The sequence below is a fragment of the Ceratotherium simum genome, chromosome 29, assembly GCF_057802395.1.
Source record: "Ceratotherium simum simum isolate JZ-2026a chromosome 29, ASM5780239v1, whole genome shotgun sequence".
Taxonomy (NCBI): domain Eukaryota; kingdom Metazoa; phylum Chordata; class Mammalia; order Perissodactyla; family Rhinocerotidae; genus Ceratotherium; species Ceratotherium simum.
In genome coordinates this window covers 12567025-12579723 of record NC_141928.1, presented here as the reverse complement: position 1 = coordinate 12579723, position 12699 = coordinate 12567025, and the positions used below count along the sequence as shown (strand labels likewise).

Here is a 12699-nt window from a genome sequence, read left to right as displayed (position 1 = left end):
TATTATTGATATAATCAACTGTACCCTTTCGAGTTGTACTAAAGTTAAAAAGCCGATGTTCTACGCAGTGTTAGTTATATAAGAAGTTAAGAGAATTTGAATACCAAATACTAAAACTCAGCACTGCTTCATTCACTCAGCAACACACATATATGGACTGTCTTTTGTGAGACAGACACCATAGTTCTCAAAAATGATGCACTTAAAGAACCCTTAGGACAAGAAATAACTCAAGTTGGGCATGAAAGTGACAAATCAGGCCACTTGGTCACCTCACGAATCAAAGCAATGCCTAAAAGTTAAAGCTCTGCATATCTTTCAAGGCTCAAACCATTTAAATATTTATATCACCATTAATCTGGCGTCATTACTTTATTCCTTTCTGTTTTAATTGACATATAAATTTAACTTACATCTCTCAATAAACACTTTTCTAAAATTAGACTGGATTATGAAGCCTCTCATAATTACCTGTCAGAAACAGTTTTTCTACAGCTGAACAAATTTTTTAAAAACAACCAATTTTCCAATAAAAGAATCTATGCAAAACAAATGAAAACAGAAGACGAGTAAGATGGGTAATAGTGTCCAAACACATTATATAAGCGAGTAAACTATTAAGGGTAGATCAGCTAGCACAGAAAGACTACTATCTGGGCTCAGTATTACCAAGCTCAAGCAAATTAATGTCTAATAACGCAACACACTATTTACATTTTTGCAATGTCAATCATGACCAGCATCTAGAGGCTTTTTACAACCAAGAAACCAAACACAACATTAAAAAAGCATTTAAAAACCATTCCCTTCAAATAGAGTAAAACCTGTCAATGGGCTTGGAAATGTCAAATGGATGGCTACTTATTTGATAACTAAAACTTAAAAAACGAAAAAGTACTCAATAAATCTGAAAAAAAGAGGCTTAATGCCACAAGAAAGGACAGTTCTATTTTTCTGTTGAAGTCACTCAATCAATTTTCTACAAATACATAGGAAAATGTATTATATTTATTATTCCTGAGTTAAGAACTGAATTCACTGAGTGAGAGAAGTACCGTGTCTCTGGAAATGGATGCTTAGAAACAATCTTGGGCTATAGCTAGAACTCAGAATGTTTCACACAAGCTTCTGCTCAGACTCAAGAATTCAAATCAGCACCAACACAGCTGCAGAAATGAGCTAGGAAAGATAAGTAGACAGTAGGGCAAAGAATGAACAAACCTCCATTTGAAAATATCTCTGATATTCACAGAAGTTTCATCTCTATCCAAGTTTCTCACTACAAATTAACCCAACTAATGTCAAATTCTTAAGTATTAATTATTATTTGACCAGGCTAAAAGGAAAAAAAAGAACTAAAGAAGTAACATCTATTCCCCATATTTACATAGTTCTAATCTTTCTGAAAGACTTAAACTTGTTTTATATAAACTATCTCAATTCTCATGGGAGGTAGATAAAGAGTCAGGTTTCTGGAGGAGAAACAAGCACAAAGGGATTAAGTATCTTGTCCAGCAAGTCACCAGTGAAAATAAAACCAGACCTAATTATTTAGCCTACAAAGTCTAAATAACCTGCTTTCCTTGGTTCATAAACTTAGGATAATATTTTCAAGTGCCTACAAATTATCCCAAACCATAGAACTTCATGGAACAATACATATAATCAGAACACTATGCCAGAATTGAGTATTCTGAACAAGAAAGTACTGCTTGCCCCAAATCAATAAAATGAACTAACACAACGGACTTAAAAAATACAAGCAGGGAACAATAGCCATATTGGAGAGAATTTTCAAAGGTCACTCTACTCATCTTATATCCTACTGCTCAAATTCTCTGCCAGGAGCCAAAGGGGTCACACACGCTCCCTATAATTATATTTGATACACATATCAAATCTCAAAATACTGCTAAGAGTTTCAATCAAAGGTAAATTATACTTCAAAAACCTTTCCCTCCAAAAATAAAATGTTATAGCAATAACTTCAGAGCATTATTTTGCTGCCTTCATGATACACTTCAGATTTGGATTTTAAAAATGATTAGCTTCCAGTTTATTTTTTAAATATTTATATTTACAGATTCCGATTACTTAAAACGTAGTGTCCTGCTCAGTCCTCATTACGTTTAGGCAAGATTCCCACTTCCACTCAAACTTATTATTTGAACTTACAATGGCTGCATTAAGATACTTTCTAAATTGACAAAAGAAGAAAACTTTTCAGTGTAATCAACCCAGAAAGCTTCTCAATGTACCAAAGAGGACCTTTTATTTGAAATCATACTAGGTACCACATTACACACTACATGAAGCCCACAAAGTGATAACTGAAGTTATTTCTGCAACATGATGAAATAATTTATTTTTTTGCAAAATCTGACAAGACGGAATTTTCAACTGTCAAAAGGGAAATCGTTTTCCAAGATTCTAGAAAACCATGCTTACTGAGGCAGTCTCAAAGCAATGTCCTTAATCCTTCCAAATTCCAAAGAATCTAACGCAAGCCACAGAACACTGAATGAGACCTGCACTGAAATGTCTGTGCTCAAACCCCTAAAGGTTATTTCCTATGTGTTTGGCAAGCTGATGGCCATACGTCCACAGAACCCCGGAAGTCTTTCCTCAATAAAGCTAACACTACACTCCCCAACTCAAATCAAAATACCAGAAAATCCAAAAGCCCCCAACTAAATTTTATTTGAACTATTTGGGAGAAAAAGCCAATAACCCCGGATCAGTTATTTGCACCTTGAAAGAGAGTCAAAGAGCTCCATTCCTGCCACTTTTAGAAGCTGCATGTACATTACCTCTCTCTGCCTCCAGCATGGTCCTCAGATATTACATCACTCGATGCCTGAAAACTTCCCCATTACCCAGAAAGCACCAGGGTATCTGAAACACTGCACCAAGGTATCCCTTCCTCCCTCTCCGATACACAGCCCTCGAATGCTGCTGACGCTGGGCCCTGCTCTCTTGCAATATCTTCACAAAGACAGCTGCCCTGCACCAGCTGCAATCCTATTTCGATTCACTCTTGGTGCACTCCTTATAACCCTGTGTGGTTCTCCTACCTCTCCGCTTGTCAGGCTAATGTGCCAGGACGATACCCCCACCACACACCTCCTCCAAACTTGGGAGTGTGTACTTAGCTCTCCCTAATCCCTTCCTCATTCCCTGGGTTCTGGACTAAAATCAGGCCTCATGATCTCTCTGATCCTAGAAGCATGAATTTTCAGATACAGTACAGGGCTTAATGTCCTCCATTTTCCACTAACATCATTCCAAGATCCACACATACCCCCATACACTCTCTCGTTCCTCTAAATCCCGAATTTAATCCCCTCCTTTAGCTTTTTTCCCAACTTCTGCACTCTGCCTTTTCTTATACCTTCAGTGACCTAAAAATTCTGGCCCCTTTAATCCCTCACGACTCAAAGTTTTCCAATCTCTCCCCACACTTCAGCACCCTGCTCCTTCCATACTCTTTTAAGCAACCTGTTTTCCTAACTCTCTCCAACCTGGATAGCCATTTCCTGCCCTAAATCTGGGCATCTTACTTCCCCCACCACCACCACCCCCAATCCAGTATACAACCTATCCCTTTCTAGACACAGATATGCCCACACACATTCCTACCTTGCCCTTCTCTTACCCCATTATAGGTACTATGCATTCTTCTATATCCTCTACCCAAAAAATATCCTGTTTTCCCTCCTTCCTTCCCTCTGTTCCCTGTCAACCCCATTCTCTCTACCAAACAAAATCTAGCGCCCCCAACCCATGCTTTCCTCCCTTCACATATTGTACTCCAGGCCTGGATACCTTCCTTTCCAACCTATCCTCTACTGCCTCCCTCTACTGATTTCCCTTCACTCAAGCATCACCCCCCTCTTTACTTCTCCCCAACTTCCCTCCACACTTCCTGTCCCAGAAACATTTCCTTCTGTCTGTCCCCACACCTCACCCGCCACTCCAAGAGCATTTCCTTCACCCCCTACACCTTTGGCCCTCCACCTCACGCACACCACTCCACTTGTCCCCTCCAATGTCCCCCCAACCCCAAAGTTCCCTCTCTTGCTGCTCCCCCACTTTCCTATATACTTCCCGCAAGCACACCCTCCATTTCACTCACTTTTCTTGCTATCAGCTAAATGTCCTGCACACCTCCTGCCCAGACATTTTCTCCAACATCCTACCCCACTGTCCCCACTTCTCTCTCAAACCCCTCAAACTCAAGCCCTGCTCCAGTCACCTTCCCCCTTCCGCCCTGTACTCATCTCCCCTGAGCACCAGAGACACCTGCCTCCTCCCCTCACATGCCCCGTCCCCTACGCTCCTGCTGGCCAGACACTGTCCTCACACTCCTCACAGGTCTCCTGAAGCCTCTGGGCCTACCCTCACACACACCTCCTGCCTGAGCACCCTCCATTTCCTTCTCCATCACTCGACAGACCCCTAGACACCCTCCTTCTCTCTCTCCATTTTCACGCTCACCCTGACACGTTTCCCTCTACACGGACACCTTCGTCCCCATTTCCCTTCACACTGGGCCGGTGGCCTTCCTCATATCTTCCCCTACTCCCTGCCCCTCTCACGCAGCCCCGACCGGGACATCCGCTTCTTCCATTCCTCCCTCGAGTCCCCAATCTTCTCCTTCCATTCCCATCACACTCGCCCCTGCCCTCCCCAAAGCCTCCCTCACCCCCATAGACTGCCCCTCCCACATGCCTGAATATCCTCCATCCCTCTCGCACTCGCCCTGGCCCTCGTGGGCCCCCCGAACCTGCCTGAAGGCCCTCACCCTCCATTGGGCCGGATCCCTCCACCCTTCATTCTCCCTCAAATCTGCCCATCCCCTCTGCCTGGCCCCCCCGCCCCTGCCCCCACTGTCCTCCAACACCTGCCCCGAGCCCCGAGCCCTCCATGCTACCAGACCCCGGGCGCCCGGTCCCCCCACACTGCCCACGACCTCCCCTCGCCTGGGGCCGCGATCCGTCCCCCGCGAAGGTGAGGAAGGCTGCCCGCTGCCCTTGCCCGAAGCGGCCGGGGCACCGCAGCGGCGGCGGCGGCCACGATGCCGGGGCCACGGGGGCCGGGATGGCTCCTGCTCTCCGCCCCGGCCCCCGTGGCCGCCGCCGCCGCCGCTGCTAAGGACGCACAACAAACAATGCGGGGCCCGGGCCGGCTCCGCCAACCGCCTCAACCGCCGCCTCAACCGCCGCCCGCCCGGGACGGCCCGCCGCGCAGGAGCCGGCCCCGCCGCCGCAGCCTACCCGCGCCGCCGCGCTCTCCCCGCGCCCGGGCCCCGCTCCCGCTCCGCCGCCGCCGCCACCTCGTCCACCCGCGTCTCCGGCTCCTCAGCCCAGCGGCGGCGGCTGCGGCGGCTGCTGCCCTGGTGGCGCTCGCGGCTCCGATCTCCGCTTCGGCGGCGGCGGCGGCGGGCACGTGACGCCGCCGAGGGCGCCCATTGGCCGGGCCGGGGGGCGGGGCCCGCGGCTGCTGGGGAACGGAAAGCCCGCCCCCTCGCTCGCCGCGCGCCCCCTCCACGCGCGCTCTGCCGCACCTGAGAGCGCCGGCCAGCGCCCGCCGCCGCCGTGCCGCGCCGCCGCCTGCGCCAACTGCGCACCTGGGGGCGCGCAGGGAGCACACGCCGGCGGCGGCCGCATGCACCTGCGAGCGGACGCTTACGTAAACTGCGTCCCCGCCCTCCTCCCTGCGCCAGGCCCCCGCCCGCTGCAGCACCTGAGCCCCGCTGCGCTAGCGGCGTAACTGCTGCAGAAAGGGGACGAGCTGCGCAGGGAAGCGAGCGAAATGCACGGAAACTTCGTAGTTTACGAATCTGGGAGCGGCTCCGGGCCGCCGCGACGAGTTGACCTCCCCGGCCCCACGTGTGCGGGGTGCCCCGTAACCCCAGCGGCTACGCAAACGGAGTAAGCGCCGCAATGCCTCCCCAGGTGGCACTTGTTAAAAGGTTCGATCCCAGCCTTCGCCCCGCCTACACTTACCAGCTGTGTGACCTTGACCAAATTACAGAACCACTCTGATCCTCAGTTTCCTGATAGGGGAAACTGGGACAATAATTCCGATTTAGGAGCTGTTGGAGAGGTGGAAAAAGACAATAGGTGGTGAATTCTCCTAGCATATAGCAGGCACTGAACAAAAGTTGCGGTTTATTCAGCAACCACCTCTTCTTCCACCCTAATGGACCTCCCTGGGATTGAGTTGGGGCAAGGACCTCTCTGACCTCCTTACAGTTAGGTCAGACTTTGGCTAAACACCTACTCACCCAGCCAGTGCATGGGGAAGAAATGAAGGTTTGGTTTTTATTTTAGAGTCACTAGCCAGTACCTTCTTGGTACCCAGCATTCTGCCAGCCAGTTTGGCCCCTACTTAGTACCTACTGCATGCCAGGTGCTGTGCTGGGTGCTAGGATGCACAGGTGAATGAAACAGGTCCTTGCCCTAAAGCAATTCCCAGCCTTGGGCGGGAATGACCTGACCACCCAGTGCCAGGGCCTGGAGAGCTGGGAGTCCAGCTCCCAGGGATGTCTCACAACAGCCCCTTCTGGGCCCCTTCCCATCTTTCTAACATACCAGGCTCAAATATTTCAACAGCTCTGCTCCATTCACGGGATAAAGTGTAAACACTCTAACTCAATTTAAAAAGCTTTGGTGATCTGGTCTTAAGTTTCAAGACACACGCCTTTCCCTTTGTCCCTCCTTCAGGCCAACGTGACCCTCCAACCACGCTGAACTTCAGTGCTACTTATGAGCCTCCTGAGCCAGGTGCTAGGCCCCAAATCCTTTTCTACACACCGTCCCCACCTCCGATCACCCACACATTTCTTTATCCTCACGAAAAACTCCCTGGTGTTCTTATCAGTCAGCTCAGAACATGTTCTCTCTGGAACTCCTTGGCTGCCTCAGACACATTGTCTAAACCATCTGCTTTGCACATAGACCATTAAACCATGTATTCTTATAACACTAGATTGTAATTGTTTAGCTGTCTGCCACCTCCCTGGACTGTAAGCACCTTGAGGACAGGATCATCTCTCTACCTGAGTGGGTTGGGGAGGACCACACATGGATATGAGATGAAATCACTCAAGTTGTGTTTTGCAGGAAGAACATGAGTCTGCCAGGAGGAGAAGAGATGCTGCAGTGTGAAGGTCTGGGGTCAGCACACACTAGCTGTGTGACCTCGGAAAATCAGTCTCCCAAGTCTTAGTTTACTCAACTGTCAAGTGAGACTACAATATTGCATGCCTCCTAGGGTTGTTATAAGGATTCAATGAGCTCAGGTGCTCAGTATGGTGCCTGGCACTTGGTAAAATTTTTAATTTTTTTTTAAATAGAAGGACTGCATGGCATTAAACATTCCATAGTATCTCTTATTCCAATATCTTTATTGTGTTTATAACTCCAATCCTTCCTGAAAAAAGCATGCAGATGATACAAAAGTAAAGAAAATAAAAATTTCAAGTGTGCCTCTCCCTTCCTGCCTCCCATTCCACTTCCTCTATCCCTAATCCCACCTCCCAAGGCAGATACTAAGTTTTTCATGACCTACAATGTATGTCCAGAGAAAGAAGAAAGTTGCAGAAAATCATATATCTATAATGCATATGTAATACTTGGATTCTGCACAGGAAAAGGTCAGAAAGGATTAAACACCAGTTACTACTGTTACGCCTGGAAAGTAGAATTGAATGTGGGGATGGGGGACTTTAAATACTTCCGCATTGTTTTAATTTTTTTAAGAATACATATACATATATGTAATACATTTTTTAAAATTTTATTGAGATATATTTACATATCATAAAATTCATGTATTTCAAGTGTACAAGTCAAGGATTTTTATTAACTTTACTGAGTTAATAAAGTGCAACATCAATATAAATCAGTTTTAGAACATTTTACATATTCCACATAAAATTCCTCGTACCCATTTACTGTTAATCCCTGTTTCCACCCCCAGCCACAGGCAACCACTAATCTACTCTCTGTCTCTATATTTTTGCTTTTTCTGGATATATTAGATATATTTTTTTAAAAAATCAAATAGATGTTTTAGGAAAAAAAATTAAAATATCACTCCTAATCCCACACAGTGATAGTAATCCCTAACATTTGTAACTATTGTTCCAACCTTTTTCTATGTATATAAATATATAAATTTTACAAAGTGAGATTATAGTATAGCTTCAGTTTTGATCTTTTTACTTAACAATATAAAGTAAATACACCTCTTTTTGTGACACTGAATGCTCTTTTGCATAATGTTGTATCTTAAGAATCATTTAGTGAAACCAAGCCCTATGTTGAGTATTTGGGTCTTTTCCAGTATTTCCACTGTTATAAACAGGGGAAGGTAATAGATGTTGTAAAGTTCTAGAGCTCAGTGAGCTTTGAAATCACACCTAAATTCGAATACTAGCATTTTCCTGTTTCATCCATTCATTGCACAAATATTTATTGAGAACCTGCTATGTGCTAGTCCCTAGGGATACAAAAGCAAGCAAACAGCTACAGGGTCTACCTTACTGAGGCTCGAGGCCAGTGGGAGAGAGACATACATTAATCAAATAATAACACTGAATGGCCCACAGAGAAGGGAGCAGCCAATGGGCAGTAGAGGGGAATGTCCTCAAAGGCTCTGAGAGGCAACCTTGAAGCATATCCTTGGTACAGGGCTGTGCCATTCTTGTAAAAAGTGCCTAGTAAAGGGAGGTGGATTGGCTCCCCTGCATGAGCAGTGTGCAGCCCTTCACAGTTTCTGGTGCCTTCACACTCTTAGCTCAAAGACACCCAGCCAGGAAAGGGCACAGCTGAAATTGGACTCTGGTCTGACTCCTAGTCCAATGCTTTTGGTCCAAATGACACTGGGTCCCAAATGACACTGCCCTCTATAGCTGGTGCTCACCTTTGAGGAACCACATTGAGACAGAGGCGGAAAACACATACAGCAGCGCTATCCAATACAACAGACATTAGTCACATGTGGCTATTTAAATTTAAATTAACTAAAATTTAAAATTCACTTCCTCAGTTGCACTATGCACGTTTAAAGTGCTCCGTAGCTATGTGTGGCTAGTGACTACCATAGTGAATGGCACTGATATAAAACTTTTCCATTGTTGTGGAAAGTCCTATTGATCAGCGCTGACCTGGAGGAACAACAATAATATAGTAGTAGTAACAATAATATCTTACTTGTATATTATTTTCCAAAGCCTGCCCTGGGAGGTAGAGAGGTCAGTCTGGTCTCCCTAGTCTTTATTTCCCTGCCCCTCCCCCCACCATAGGCCAGCTCTAAAGAAAGAAGCTGAAGACAGAAAGGTGGCTAGTCAGGTGCTGTGGGTGAGAGATGGGACATAGGGGATGTGACATCCCTCAACTTCCTGCCATCATGTTTCTAAATCTACTTGCATCTCTAGCCATTCTATCCTCCTTCCCTCTTTCACAAAAACTAGCTCCTCTCAACAAAGGCCAGGTCCTTCCCCTGTGCCTGAACACCCTTCTTTCCTACCTTCTAAGGAACTTCACTCCCTAATTTGCCCCTCTCTGCTATGGTTAGCCTCTCCTTCTCTCCTTCTCTACTGGATTCTTTCCATTATTATCCAGTCTCTTCCATTCTTAAAAAAAAAGAAAGAAAGAAACAAGATGCCCAGGTGATCACATGCACCTTACAGTTTGAGAAGCATTGACCCCAAATCAACAGCTACAGATGCCAACTGGAGACTCAAATACTGTAGCAGAATTGCTGACATGATTTTCTAAAATGGTGAACTTGGTAGAGTGTGAACACAACAAGGTATAATCTTCATTCACTTTGCATAGTATTTGCCTCCCTGGAATATTAAAATCATGCTAGAATGTACTTTGCCTTTGTTTGAAAAATAGTTGTTAGGCTCAGATAATTATATACAGGACGTTCACCTACATAAATGTCCAGTGTGACATTCAAAAGTCATGTGATACTGTCCATGCATTGCAGGACATCTAGCATTCCTGGCTTCCCCCCGATAAATGCCATTATGGCTACCCAAACTCCACTGCAAATGTCTGAAGCCCCAAGTGAGAACGAGACTATGGCACTGGACTCGCATTCAACAGCCTGCTCAGGATCTCTGTCTAGCTCTCTCACATGCTACTCAACTGTCCATAACTGCCCGATCTTTTCCCTAAACCCCAAACCCATTCCCCTTACCGTTCCCCATTTCACTTCCCATATTGAGGCTGTGGCAGCTACTGATATTGAATGATCAGTAGACTGAAGGTTTCACGTGGGCAGAATGTGTGTTTGATTCGTTCTCCTTGTATCTCTTAGAATGGGATCAGATACATATAGTGGGCACTTTTCCCCATTCCCAGCAAATTTTCCCACTCCCCTTCTTGGGTAACAAATCCCAAAGCAACTTGGAAGGTGAGGAATGGACAAGATGAGAGCAGGGATTCCTGATCAGGAAGCCCCCACTTCTTACAGAAATTCAGCTAATATCCCTGACACTCCTATCAGTCTAAGGTGCGTAACAGCCCAGAGCTACTGCTGGAACATTCCCACCACAGTTCTCTCACAGCAGAGGAGACTCAGACAGCTTCCCTTGAGGTCTGGGGATGAGGCCCAAAGTCATCAGCCTTGAGCATAAAATTTCTTTGAAGTTTCACATTTTATCTTTAAAATCCATGCAAATTGCACCTTTTATTCCCATGTTTATTTTAACGTGAAAATAATGTTTTTAATTACTTCCCTGTAGGAGAAAAGTTCAAAGCCTATTTTTCCAACACTTCAAGTAGAAATTCACACTCCAGGGAGATGTTCCTTACGTATCCTGTGGCTCTGAGTATTTCCTGGCACACCACCACCTAGCCCTGGTGGTAATTATACTAACAGCCAACATTTATTAAGCACTTATTATATGCCAGGCAGTATATTAAGCACTTAACATGCATTATGTCTTTAATCCTCACAACAATCCTAAGGAGTAGGTACAATGTTCATATTAATTTATAGTTAAGGAGACTACGGCTCCGAGAACGTAAGTAACTTGCGCTACGTCACAGAGCTGATCAATTGAAGCTCTGGATTCAATTCGGTGCTCTCAATCACTGTGCTGTCCGCCCCAGTTTGAAAAGCAAGCTTCTAGACTTTTAGAACGAGAAAGCTTTCAGACAGCAGGAAGGCCCTGAGAAATCGCCCAGCCCCAGTATTTTGCAAACCAGGGAAAGTGCTGAGATGTCTGGATCTCTCTGGGTGCACACATTTGCAGGGTCCGCAAGTTCTAAGAGAAGTTTCTAAATGTGTGTCTTGGTTTCAATTACAATCTACAAATAATAATAATGTAAGCGTATTCTGGATCACTGGGACAGTCACCTTGTAAACGATTCCTGGCGCCCAAAATTTAGTGCTCATGTTGGTGCAAACTGATTGCCTAAAGTGACAAGTTTAACATTAAATGCAGATATCTTAGACTGGAGGTCAAATTTTCAAGCCAGCAAGAAATTGTTTCCTTAAAGAACAGTGATTCTCAGCTAGATATAATTTTGCCATCCCCCGGCTCCGCCACCCCAGGATATTTAGCAATGTCTGGAGACATTTTTAGTTGTAACAATTGGCCTCTAGCGGGTAGGGACCAAGGATGCTGCTAAACATCCTACAATACACAGGATAGCCCCTCATAACAAAGGATCATCCAGCCCGAAATGTCAGTAGTGCCAGAGTTGAAAAACCAAGCTTTAAAAGGGTTTCTATGGGAGAGAAAGGGAACAGAGCAGAGGGAAAGGATTAGAAGTGAGGCTTCTCTGAATGAGCCTTGTTAGATAGCTTTGACTTTGAAATCTTGTAAATGATTCATGTAAATATTTAAATCATTAAATCATATAAATTTTTAAATAATCACTAAAATGAAAAACAAACCTAACATGAACATAACTTTATATGAGGTTGATAACATGATGATACAGAAAAAAAGAATTACTCCAATTGACCAGAAAACAAAGTATTTTTGAGCATACATCTTCAATGAGATATAGTCTAAGGATAATGGGGAAAAAACAACAAAGAAATCTAAAATTTCTTTCAATAGTTTTATTGTTAGCAATGATATTAGTATCGCTATTTTAAAATATGTCTATTGGGGGATAAAACATATTAGTAATTACATCAATGTTGTTAGGATCAAAGATTTTCAGGACAAAAGAGATACAAATGTAATGTCAAAGAAGTTAAGTAAAAAAACTTGTAATCTTAAATCTGAGTTGGGAATATCAGCATTACTGTTCAATTCTCTCTTGGAAATTTCATAAAAACTGGAGGCCTTTCTTAAAAAAAAAAAGAGTTAAGGATTTATTCTGGGCCGGCCCCGTGGCTTAGTGGTTAAGTGCTCGCGCTCCGCTGCTGGTGGCCCTGGTTCGGATCCCGGGCGCGTACCGATGCACTGCTTCTCCGGCCATGCTGAGGCCGCGTCCCACATAACAGCAACTAGAAGGATGTGCAGCTATGACATACAACTATCTACTGGGGCTTTGGGGGGGAAAATACATAAATAAAAAATTAAATTAAATTAAAAAAAAAGATTTATTCTGTCTTCCATTATGAACTATGTTTCAGGATAACCAACTATCCCTGGAAGATAAAGAAAAGTTCTCCTATACAGAAGAATTTCAGCTAATAAATCAGAAGCAATGCTAA

General features: G+C 44.8%; 1 protein-coding gene across 7 annotated transcripts in view; it reads right to left on the bottom strand.

Moving 5' to 3' along the window:
- Positions 1 to 5422, bottom strand: part of STRBP (spermatid perinuclear RNA binding protein) — a 138050-nt gene extending 132628 nt beyond the window's left edge. For 6 of the 7 annotated variants that reach the window (XR_015548916.1, XM_087419139.1, XM_087419136.1 and 3 more), the window contains exon 1: positions 5277 to 5422. The gene's annotated coding sequence lies outside the window, so the exon portion shown is untranslated. The remainder of the gene's footprint in view (positions 1 to 5276) is intronic. The other variant, XM_087419134.1, reaches the window with a different exon arrangement.
- Between the last annotated feature and the right edge of the window lie 7277 nt (positions 5423 to 12699).